The sequence below is a fragment of the Aquila chrysaetos genome, chromosome 14 (assembly GCF_900496995.4).
Source record: "Aquila chrysaetos chrysaetos chromosome 14, bAquChr1.4, whole genome shotgun sequence".
Lineage (NCBI taxonomy): Eukaryota > Metazoa > Chordata > Aves > Accipitriformes > Accipitridae > Aquila > Aquila chrysaetos.
Genome location: NC_044017.1, coordinates 32482792 through 32494903, shown reverse-complemented (window position 1 = coordinate 32494903; position 12112 = coordinate 32482792). Strand labels below are relative to the sequence as shown.

Genomic DNA, 12112 nt, shown 5'->3' with positions numbered 1-12112 from the left:
AGAGGTAAACAAAACATTTTTTCAAGAGCTCTCAGCATCCCTGTAGTTAGAACAGGACACCTATTCGTGTCTGTTATGGACAAGCACATGTTTAGGAGTCCCCATTTGACAAACGTAACTCTCTGGAAGACAGGTCATTGCTGTTGACTCCCCGCTACAATGGTGAGATACGCTGAAGGTGAGAAAGGCTCAGAGCCTCTAACGTGACCAGCTCTAACCCCAAGTGTTGCCTGGTTCTGACTGGCTTAATGCAGAGCCATATGTCACATAGAAGTTCCTGAAGATGGTCTTGCCCCTCACTGGCTTGTTGACAAAACATACAATTAATTATCACATTGACTATCAGCACTTGCTTGGTATGTCCCTGAAAAACAAAACCGAATGTACTTTTTATTCAAGGCAGAGGGTCCTGACTCTGAGATGTTTATATAGAGACAAAGCATCCCCTGAGCATCACAGAGATTTTGAATGTGAGCAAATCCCTCTCTCTGAACAGACCTGTCTGTCACCCAGACCCTTGGTACATTAAAGTATGAAGATGACACTGTACTGAGTATCGTTTGTTCGGAGTTTTATGAGGAGAGGACTTCTTTGTGTACCGTAGACATCTGCTGCGGCATGTACCAGGTAGTTGCAAGGCTGTGGTTTCAGTCAACTTTGTGCACAACACAGATAAAGTACAGAATGTTTTGTGAGAGACTATAAATGGCGAGATGTTTTCACTGATCTTAAAAGATGACCTAGAAGCTGATTTAATTGACCTGTTACTGTCTAGGATCTCTCCTCCAGGAAGTAAAAAGCTCTTGCTACTACAATGTGTAGCAGCAAAACCATAACCAAGTGTTTCAAATCCACGTTGCTGTTTTTGGAACTCTGAGCACTATTGATCATATAGTTTTAGACCTGTGTGAACTGAATCAATCACCTGTCGCGGTACTACTCTTCAGTCCTTCATCTTCAGAGACAGGCTGTGATGACGGCTACTTTTTCAGGGAGGAGGCAGGGGGGAACACAAAACCGATAGGAAACTCCTGCCTGGTTCAGGAGAAAGACTGAAAGGCAGCACTCTGTAATGTAGCCCAGTGTTCCTATGATGAATCTAATGTCTTTTCTCTGCTGCATGGACCCCTGTGTAAAAATAGACATCTTGCAGGCTGGCAGTTCAAAATCCCTGAGGATTAGTGATTGGTTAGGAGATTACAGATACTACTCCAGTCTGAATTTGAAATAGCAAATGAAAGAGCTGAGGCACTGATAGTTGACACTGACCCACTAGCCCCCTCACCCTTTCTGTGAAGTTGTAGATACAGAAGGCTCTGTCACCGATTTGTAATGGTACAGTTGCTTCTGCAGTCAGTTGTAGAAGGGAATCTATTTCTGGTGTTTATTGTTTCTAATAAGCCAGATAGCTTGTTAGAGAGTAAGAGAGAGAAGAGCCACGAGACCAACAAGTCACTCAGCGCTATGTACAACACAGTACTGAAAATACAGTCACTGCTATCGGGGCTATAAATACAGAAGGCACTCAACACAAAGCCAGTCACTATCAAGGTCCCTGCAGGGAGCATGCAAGTAATAAATAGGTCTTTTCAGGCCCTGGACTTTAAAATACACGAATCAAAGACACGCCATATTGCTGATGAATCTTTGATCCCTTGCTGGGTGCTTGGGCAGCAACTTGTGCTGGGAATCACGCTCCTCTTGGCTCCATCAGCCTTCCCTGCCAATACAAGCGGACCCTGGTAATGGATATGTCCCAGAAGCTCAGAATCACAGCTTTTAGGACACTGAATAACAGACACTGTCTTAAATCATAACTATAGCTTTACTTGTGGAATTCAGAAATAAATAGATTTCTGTGCAAGGGAAGTCTTCTCCCTCCCTCCTCTGCTGTATGTTTCCTCTTGGAAAAAGGAAATGTTACTATGGGACATGTTGCTCTCTGAAGAATCACCCTAGAGAAAATCTTAAACCCCAGTAACTTAGGACTCCTTTATCCGTATATAAAGAGATATATCTAGTATGTTAACTCAAACTGTATTTTGCTAATGGTCATAAGGAGACTTAATTTACTGCATGAAATTAATTATACTATTACATATAATGTTAAATGAATCACACAGTACATATACTGCATTATTTCCATCTCTGTGGTACGATGGAAATAATGAACTGATGAATGTTTGTACTCACATCGCTATTTAATGCCCTGAGGAGAGTGGACATGAGGGTGCTTCAAGTAGTAGTCTGCTGATACCATCTAATGGACTCCTCAAATTGTCCATATATTTTGTCCTTGCACTCACGGGACACATACGCACCAGCAACAAAATCCATCTACACAACCACTCAAAGCAGCAGCCAAAAGCATCCCAGATGAGTTAACTCTCTGTGCTTTGGCCAACGTAGATGGCAAACTGGGCTATACGAATTAACACACACACGAACTGCATTAAGAAAGCAGCCATCTCTTTATACTGTTACTGCACATCACGATACTAGTTTGGAGAGCCCAAAACTACATACAAATACACTTTCTAGTACTCCACAGAGCATATTTTCTGAATTCTGACATTTTCTTACTTGTTTCTCAAAATAGGCCAGAAAACTTCTGCACTCTTAAAGGCTAACGCTTATACTTTCCAACCTATATCCAACCATAAGATTGTGTTTCTGAAGTACAGTTTCTACTACTTTGTCCAGTCCAGTTGCAGCTATGTTAAATAAGGGGATTACCACCACTTTAAAACATTATTACATCTGCTAAAATAGAATAACTCAGAATAACTGCACTCCATGTTTTCCCAATTCCACCTCCAATTATACATTCTCCTGCCAACTTAAATAAATATCATTCCAGTTTCCTTGTACATGGTTGTTTACCTCACTTAATCAAACTGCATATACTCTTTTTCTTCCTAACCACCCTTTAACTATTCTTACTGTTTCCAAATATTCTTATTTAATCTGTAAGTGATATTTTCAAAATTATTAAATGATAAATTCACTGGCACCTTTGAAAATGGGGGGTAGGTCCTTCTATATTATTAGCTCTACATTTTTCTGAGTATCATACTACCCAAAATAGACACAGGCACCTTGCTGGGGGCTGATTTCTGTAGTAGCTGCATTGGGCCTCTGAAGATATGCAGGAAAACTAAATTTCTCGACATATTAAATCCCCTCTGGTTAAGTAAATATTTTCTTTAGTCAGCAAAAATTATTTCTAAACTGTTAGATAATATATTAAATGGGAAAGCTGAAAATATAGTTTGCATTTTATAACTTCAAACTATAAATATAAATGTGAATGTTCAATTACAAAAATTATTAAATTAATATACGTGTTGAAAAGCAGGTTCTGAGAAGTAAAACCAGTCAACCTTAGATTTCAATTGTAAGTAAAAGGAGCCTTAGGAGTTCTTTCATTTTTCTCAATTTGTTCAATTCATTAAGGCATCTCACAATTTAGAACTATGATTCACTCTTCACGAAACATCTTGGATCACAAGCTACTTCTTTGAGTTTCATGAAAAGTCAAGTCACTCAACTTTCAGAGGCCTTTTTAAAGCAGTATTTCACTTCTATCCAGGAATTATATTTTCCTATCCTTGTAAAAAAGTGTGAGTTAAACATTCTAAAGTTATTTCCTAGACATGTTCCTCCAAAAGCTGCTCTGACCTATACTGTTTTTCTTCTCTATAAACTGTATTAATATAAAGGTGCAGTGGTATGTGATTCATATTCCTGAATAATTCCATTCAAGTTGACAACAATCTTTCTCCAGACTGGCTTGTATTATAAAGGTTTTAAGACTTTGGTGGTCTCTTTCTAAGTTAATTCTCAAATAGCACAAGTAGATGTCTCCTACTTTAAAAAAAAAACAACATAAACCAAAGCCAGGTAAATCTAGATGATTCAAGTGCAGTATGAAACAGAAACGTTACACTGGAACCCCTTGGTTCCATATCACGATAACAAGACAGAGCAAGCTACAGAAGTGAAGGGGTGCTACTTCTCTTACTTAGATCTTCCTCTCTGGGAGGTTAACTGAGTGAAAGCCACTTGATTCTCTGTACACTACTCACATTTTTAATACAGCTGCTTCTAATAATTGAAACGTTTCTAACACAATTTGAGAGAAGAAGGTACAATAAAATGTCCATTTCCAAATGTTCACAGCCTTTCCTGTCAGAGACCCAATACAAGAAAAACCACTGGAAGATAAACACTTTAATTTGAAGACTTTAATTATTGTTTGATATGAACACGTAAGTCCTTAAGCAGCTAACAGATTATCACAGTAATAAATATAAATGGTTTTCTCATCAGCCTGCAAATTGAATTTCTTAGAAAGAACAGACATGCTAGCCAGTATTCTGAATAAACTGAATTCTCTCCGTATTCTGAACAGGGAAATGATCCTCATGCCTTCAATATCCTTGCTCTCTTATGTTACATATTTTATGCTCTAACAAAAGCATATACACGAATGATTCACATTATAATCAAGGCCATGAATGTCAGTAACATGAACCATACACTTCCTTTAATGTTGTTTTTGAGTACAGGAAAATAAAATGTCTTGAGGTTTGGAGCAGAAATAGAAGTGATACTTTCTAATATCACTAACTAATTTCACTTTAGGGTTCCATTATCATGGCATAGATACTAGGTTGCATTTTTATTACTAACAGGCTTTACTTATCACAGTAAAAATAGGCTGTTAACCACAGAAAGTAAAATTCATCACCAAAGTTCTGGTTTTGTTTAGGAATCAGACTTTTTCAGCTATTCTGTCAAATAATAAACTCTAGTTATCTATATGTGACTTAAAAGAAACTACATGTGTGTTGCATGCACACTATTTTCCCGTAATATCTACAAAGCTATACATACCTGAAGAGCATGTGCTAGATAGAATTAGAAGCCAAGGAAAAGGGTATTGACAATGCTGATACCAGCTTCCTGCCCGGAGGATCGAGTAGCGGAAGCAGAGTAATAGTACTGCTTGCATGAACAGGTAAAATGCTTTATCCGTATCGACAATCTGTAAAGAGAAATTATATGTATATGAACTTTAAAATTAAACGAAGTGAAAATTAAAATATAGAAAGGCATACAAAATACAAGCATAGACCTATTGACAAAAAAAAGATACCTGCATTTTTGATGATTTATCGTGTTCAGACTATCAAATTTCATCTCCACATTCTGAATTTATTTTTCAAATTACTTCTTTATAGTCCACATTATTTATTGAGTGGGGCCAACAATTATGAAAAAAGATAGATGTAAGAGCATTGTGATGACAGAAACTTTTTGTCTAATCTGTTCTAAATTGCCTGTGAGGAAGATGCTCCAGCATCGCCAGGTAACCTGGTTCCAGTTTTAACTGTATTTAACATAACTTTAACTTCTTGTACTTAGAAGGATTTTCCAAATATGTAGCCTGTTCTTCTTCACCGTAAACTAAGATAATTTTTTCTTGTCCTTCCCCAACTGGGTACAAAAGACAATTGATGACCATCTTCTTCACAATAATCTTCAGATGTCAGATTATTTTCCCCAGTCTTCTCTAGATTAAACAAATGCAAGTCTTTTGAAACATGCTTATACATCTTGCATTCCAAAAACCTTTTCACTCATGTGCTCTCCTATGGATTCTCCTTTACCTGGAAATCAAAATAATTTTCCTTTTCCAGACTTTATTTTAACACAGAGATACAACAGTTTTATTCACTAACTTTTATTTTGGCCATTTTGCATGAGCGTTCTTTGATTTTGCTTCATCTGTCAGACTAGGTAGTATCAATGTTATTTGGAATTCGTGGTACTCTAGAGCAGCAGGCCCCACAGACCCTTGAAACAAAATACATCTGTCCATCTCTTCAGTGACTTTTTTGGAAATCAGTAACGCCACTTAATTTTCTTTGAATGTAGACTAAGTCACTTGTTCTTATTTTTTTCCTTTTCTTCAAAGAACTGGATAAAACAGGGATTTTGTATACCTTCTACTTAGGAATACTACAACTTTTACATTTAATAGCTAAAACAAGAAGTATAATATTCTTAATAAATAAGCAGACAGATAGATGGATGGGCAGGCAGGCATAAATCTAGTTTTCTTTGAGAATCAAGCATAATAGAATGAACATTTGACTCAAAGCCTTTATCTCTCTCTATTGTCTCAAAATAGAGAATGTCTGCTGAAATGGAGGTAGAAGGACAGTGCTAGTTGAAGTATACTATGGAGTCTCTTTTTGATGATTACACAGTTATTAGTTTGTGGTCAAAGTATGTCATGTTCTGCATTGTTTTCAGTGAGTTTTGTCTGAATAAAGCAGAACTATTCTGGACCAAGAAAAGTAAAACAAAAGATGTAAGATAACAGCAGATCAAAGAAGTGCTCTAAATGCTGCAGTGGCTGGCTGTCTTCACATTTATTTCCAGATGCCTGCCTTTAGAGAATCTAGTCTCTTTACCTTTTTTTAACCAGAGATCATTTACCCCAGGAATCTCCAAATTATTTCCTTGGAAAGAGGAAAATAAAAAAAGCAAAAGTGGAAAAACTGGGCAGTGGTTTATGACATCTAGCCCAGATTTTCTGCCTCTTTGCTCTACTTCACTTGCACAGACTATGTAACTATACCACAGTCGCATATGAAAGTTCTTCTAAGAAGTGGTTTCTACGGTTTGGTTTTGCTTTTTAATATTCATACAGTTTATTCATAGGGTACTTTCATAATGAATTCCTGAAATTTAGTAGTTGCTCTTTGTAATCTAGTTAATCTATCCATCTGCAAAACACCCAAATGTCACGATAGCTAGGTGTGCTCTCAATAAACTAAATGAGTAAATAGGCTTAAGGGCTCCCAGCAGCATTACACTCCTGCTCAGAGCCACCCATTCCCCATCGCCGGAAAAGCCTTTTTACAATTCCTCTACCCTTCAGCCAAAATCCTGATGTAGTCATCTCCTCCTTGCCATACTCCAACTTAGCATCCAGCAGCTCCTAAAAACTACGTCCCCCCACTTCCTCAGGAAACACAGAAAGGCAAATCCCCAACAAGTGATTCGTTAAGCAGGGGCAATGGGCACAGAATGTATTTGCAATGAAGAGAGAAGCAGTTTGTGAACACTCCTCTAGCAGACACTCGTACCTGCATTATCTGCCATAACATTTTTCAGAATCTCTTTTCATAGAGGCCTTAAAATGACTTTTTTCCTCAAAACAGGAACTACCAGTTCCGGCAGTTCAGGCGTGAGGTTTAGAATATGTAATGTATTCAGAGAGAAGTGGACAACTTTAAATATTTTGTTTGGTTGTTTCATGTCATTTTCTAAAACTATGCTCAAGGGGATCATAACATTATACTTTTATATAATGCATTTGCATTTCAAAATTACAAGGTCATTATAAGAAAGAACACTTTTTTTTTCAGCTAGGTATGTAATATATGTGACAGATTTGCTTTATGTTTTTCTCCATCTATGTGTATATAATTCTACCTTCTTATATTTTTCATTTATATTCTCTTGCTTTTTTTAACAGTTTCTATAATTTGCAAGAATACATTTCTGTTATTTGCAAGAACATAACTCTACTGAAGCCAAAGCAAGCCGAAGGTACAGAATCGTACATTCCTACTACAGAAGGGATTTTTCCCAGCGTAGTTCCCCACTGTGTTGCACATACGGTTGATGGCAATACAGTAAAGCCAGAATAGCCAGTTAGTTCCTCCAGAAAAGCTGCCTGCACTTCTGCAGGACTGCTTCTCCAAGTACTTAATCTACAGGCAAATTTATTGCTGAATAGTTGTTATGATGGTCTATTTGCTTCCCAGTGTTCCATTAAGAATAATTTCCTACTAAGAATTGTTTCCAAACACCTACTCCCAACCTTCTCAACTTCTGGGCATCTTCCTTTGATCTATAGCATCCTAAAATTTTGTTCAATTTATTTATGTCCTTTCTGTCCTCAGCACTCACCAGAGGAGCTGATCCCCTTTCAGAATCTGCATATAGTTTTTATCTGAGCAGTTTATTGCCTCTCTTTACCTCTGAGTAACTTAAAGGGCAGTATTCAACTGAATGCTCACGCATTATGTTCTAACAGTGTCTGACTTGCCACATTTTCCCTTCCCTTTTTATTTTCTATCTTCAGACTTAAGCAGTTAATCCCAGGTCACAAAGTAGTCTACAAATATAATTATATTTCCCCTTTTTGTGCATCCTGCACATAGTTTTCTACAACCTGTAAAATTAGAAATGATCATGAAAATAACCAGTGACCTCACTAGGTCAAAATATGACCTGGAACCTCATAGTAATTACATCACATACTGGAAAACTGTCCAAGTAATACAGAGATTATGTTAATCCCAAGATATTATTGCATATCCCTTTTTGACATCTGTATAAATATTCAGTAAAGCACTTATGCCATCATGTGCACGATGAGGTCACTATTTTATATTGAAGTGTGCCCACTTCAGCATCAGGTCCTTCTCAAAAGTTTCAGAATAAAACACCATAAGCAAATGCATTGTATTTCAGGCTTTTATCCTGCAAGGAGGTCCACATAGGTGGGACCCAAACTGCATTTTAGTAATGAACTAAATCTATTTACCCAAATGGTCATATACCGACTTCTTTATTCTAACCTTGCTTATTTCAAAAAGAATATTCACTTGTCAAACTGCCTTTACAGTTTCCATTTAAAAATACTTCCACAGCAGATAAGTACTGTTTTGTCTTTTATTGTCCTCCTCTGACTTTCTTCATTTGCTGATTTATCAGATGTTCTACACTTTCTTTCCTTTTAATTAAGTCACACATTACATCCAAGTTTATGCATTCATTGACATTTCTGTTCACGAAATGGTAGTCTGAGAGATACCTATAGATTACTGGTTTTCATGCCATTGCGATTTTAATTTAGAACAGGCTAGGACAGCTGTAATTATTGCCAGCTGGATGTCGTTCGTAAAGTTACATCCGTGTAACTGAGCTGAAGAGGGAGGGCCCAGGCACGTGCTTGAGCTCTACCGTGCGATAATCCACGCCATTTAACCGTTAGCATGCTCTTTGGCATGCTTTTGGCCAGGCCAACGAGCACTCAGGTAAGACAGGGCAAGGTTTGGGGAACAGCATGGGTTAGGGACTGTTCTCAGCAGGCAACAGGAACGAGGCTACCCTGCTTCGGGAGAGCAGGCGGGTTAGCCAGGTGAATGCGAGCTGGAATTTGCTACCGACCCTTGAATGGGCTGTGGTCCATTTTGTTTTCTAGTACAGATGTCATCTAAGAAATTAAGTGCAGCTGAAAATTGGTAGAGGGCGGGCATAGCTTCTTACGCTCCCGTGACCAAACGCGTGCAAAGGAGGAGAGCTGTTGGCATGGGAGAGGGACAGACCAGCGTTAGGCTGACCGTGACTTCCCCACGGCGGCCGAATTCTCAGCCTGTGAGTAGGAATGGATTTTGGGTACCTTGGGCTACCTCCAGTGGGCAGAACAGGGGTACAGAATCTGGACCGCTTCATATTTTCAGATACTTTTCTATATTTTCAATTACCATTTTTGTTTGCTGTCTCTTCAACTATCTTTTCAAATAAATGTTCTGATTGGTAGACAGTGGTCTCCAATTTCCTTTTATTCAGTATTACTCTATTGGAAACAAACAGAAAAATGAAAAGTTGAAGAAATTTGAAAAAATCTGCTTTCTAGTGTTACTTTAAAAGTTTCACATACTTTCAGATCATATTAGCAAAACTATACTAAGCGGATAATTAGGCTTTCTCAGATATCGTCACATGGCCTGAGCTTGCTTTCCTTTTTATTGTATCTTTGCGTGATGGCAAGCTTAAAGTTCCCATTTCCAGTTCTGTTTTCTTTTCCCCTACTTTATACTTCACTAAACATTTATTTACAGCAGAATCTTGCTCTTAGTTTATTGCAATGTTGTTTCTGAACCAGCTTTCTGCTATTACTCTTCAAACTCTTTACATTTCCGTCAGTGATTTTCACAATATGTTTACCCTTTTTCTGGTCTCTTTACTAAACCAGAAGTATTGTACATTCATAAGGTCTTCATTTTAGATCTGGTATCTTTTCTTTTTTCTGATCGCTATCAGATCCAGGACTGAATTAACTCTCCTTACTTTGTCCAGTTGTTTTAAGTACTATAAAAAAATATCCTCCTGTAGCTTATTTTGAAACATTTCTTGCACATAACTCAAATTCCTCTTTTACAGCTTTTCACACATTTATTTCCATATATATATCAATATATGTATGTATAATATACATATAATATGTGTGTGCATATATCTCTCTCATAATCGTAGAGATCCTCATAATCCTAGAAAAGTCAAATGAAACAAACCTTCAACACAATCTTCATGGATTTTGCTTCTTCCATTTTCATTTGTGAAATTATTTCTGTGTCTGCCAGTCATGTGAATTGCAGGAACTGCAAGCTGGGTGGTTGTTTTATAAATTATGCTTCCCTCACCTTATCTTCCTTTTATAGCAACAGATAGTTACATTCTATTTATGTCTTAGCCAGACTTGTTTGTAATGCGATCAAAGAACATTTCATGGAATTTGTAGTGGTACTGCACCTTGCAAGACCACGTGTACCTAAGCTGTGTTTATGAACAGAAAGACCTATTTTTTCATTATTATTTCCTGCAGGACTTTATAGATGAAGTATGTTTTCACATCTCAATGTAGCAATATTCACTCAACTTTATTCTCCTCTTGCAAGTGTTTCCCTATGGTTACACTTACTCATTTGCTGAAAAATCTTTCCTGTTTTGTTAGTATTTTCAGCTATGCTTTCCTCACTGTTCTTCATATATTAAAAAGAGAGACATTTTAACTGGTTTTTTAACTGAGACATTATCACCCAAAAATTGCAAATCAAAAATACATTAACTTGAGTGTAAAAATAATTTTGTCTTCAAACTACAACTCGAAATTTTAGATTAGTAGTACTATTAAAAAAGCAATAGTTTTGTAACTTAACAAGTGATATCAGTACAGTACTCTCAAAACCAAAGTAATTTTCTAAAACTATGCTAATGCAAGTCAGTTTGATGTACTTCCTTCTAACAATAATATGCCATTGTTAGAATTGTATTATTTCTCATGATGAGTAAGACCTTATTCCATAACCACTCTACTGTAAAATGAATACAAGTATTAAGTAAGGGACTATTTCAGGATCTGTATTGTATTATATAGTTAATAGAAAGGACAACTCTTCAATAAGCAGTGGTGACTTCACTTTATGCATGCCAATTTATGCCATTTGAGGATATATCCCAGAAAATCCTAACGGGTTTTACATACTTTCTAATATCCTTTCTTTCTTTTTCTATGGATAATTTTCATATAGTTCATTTTTACAAAATTAGTTACAGTTGATTCATTCTAACAAAATACTTACTGCTACTACTGTACAACACAAAAAATCATCATCTGTGTAACTGGTTTAGAGATTCCCAATTTCCTCTGCTTTCTAATCCCTGTCTGTAATGTCATCCTCATGCTCAGTAAATGAATCTGGCAAAGAAGGTGCTTTTTTAATGGGCTCAAAATTATGCAAAGTCTTGCTTATAACTACTCCAGTTAAAAACTTTTAGGCAACATAAATTACATTCTCAGCCACACCTCCAAGCATTTTCTAGTAAGTTGCTATTACTACTGTTACTGCAAATTATTCTAAGTATCAGAAGAGGTTTCAGAATCATACTTTACACACCTAAACCGAAAAGTTCTGAATCCACTATTTATGTTTTCTCATGTACTTGGCATTCATTCCTTTTATTGCAATCCAGAGAATTCAGATTATCTAAAGAACATTTAGTATAGATAATAAAATAGGTATCTACCCCGAAGAAACTTTTATTTACTATTTCTGCTATAACAAAACATGAATTGCAAAAACTCTCCTGATTTTATGGATGTACATCTTTTAGATGTCTTTTCTTTTTTTTAAACTTTAACTGCTTCTATTACTATCAATACAAAGCACTCTTCCCATTAGCATTTCTCTTTATCTGCAAATGAAATCTGAAAACTTTTGCCATACCATTTATGAATGCA

General features: G+C 36.7%; 2 long non-coding RNA genes across 3 annotated transcripts in view; one reads left to right on the top strand and one right to left on the bottom strand.

The window, feature by feature from the left end:
• The window catches only part of LOC115350778, an 81706-nt gene that overhangs the window by 13982 nt on the left and 55612 nt on the right, over positions 1 to 12112 (top strand). The window lies entirely within an intron of this gene.
• LOC115350777 overlaps positions 1 to 12112 on the bottom strand; it is a 45129-nt gene that overhangs the window by 6670 nt on the left and 26347 nt on the right. The window contains exon 6 of the long non-coding RNA XR_003926604.2: positions 4900 to 5050. This is a non-coding gene — a long non-coding RNA (uncharacterized LOC115350777). The remainder of the gene's footprint in view (positions 1 to 4899; positions 5051 to 12112) is intronic.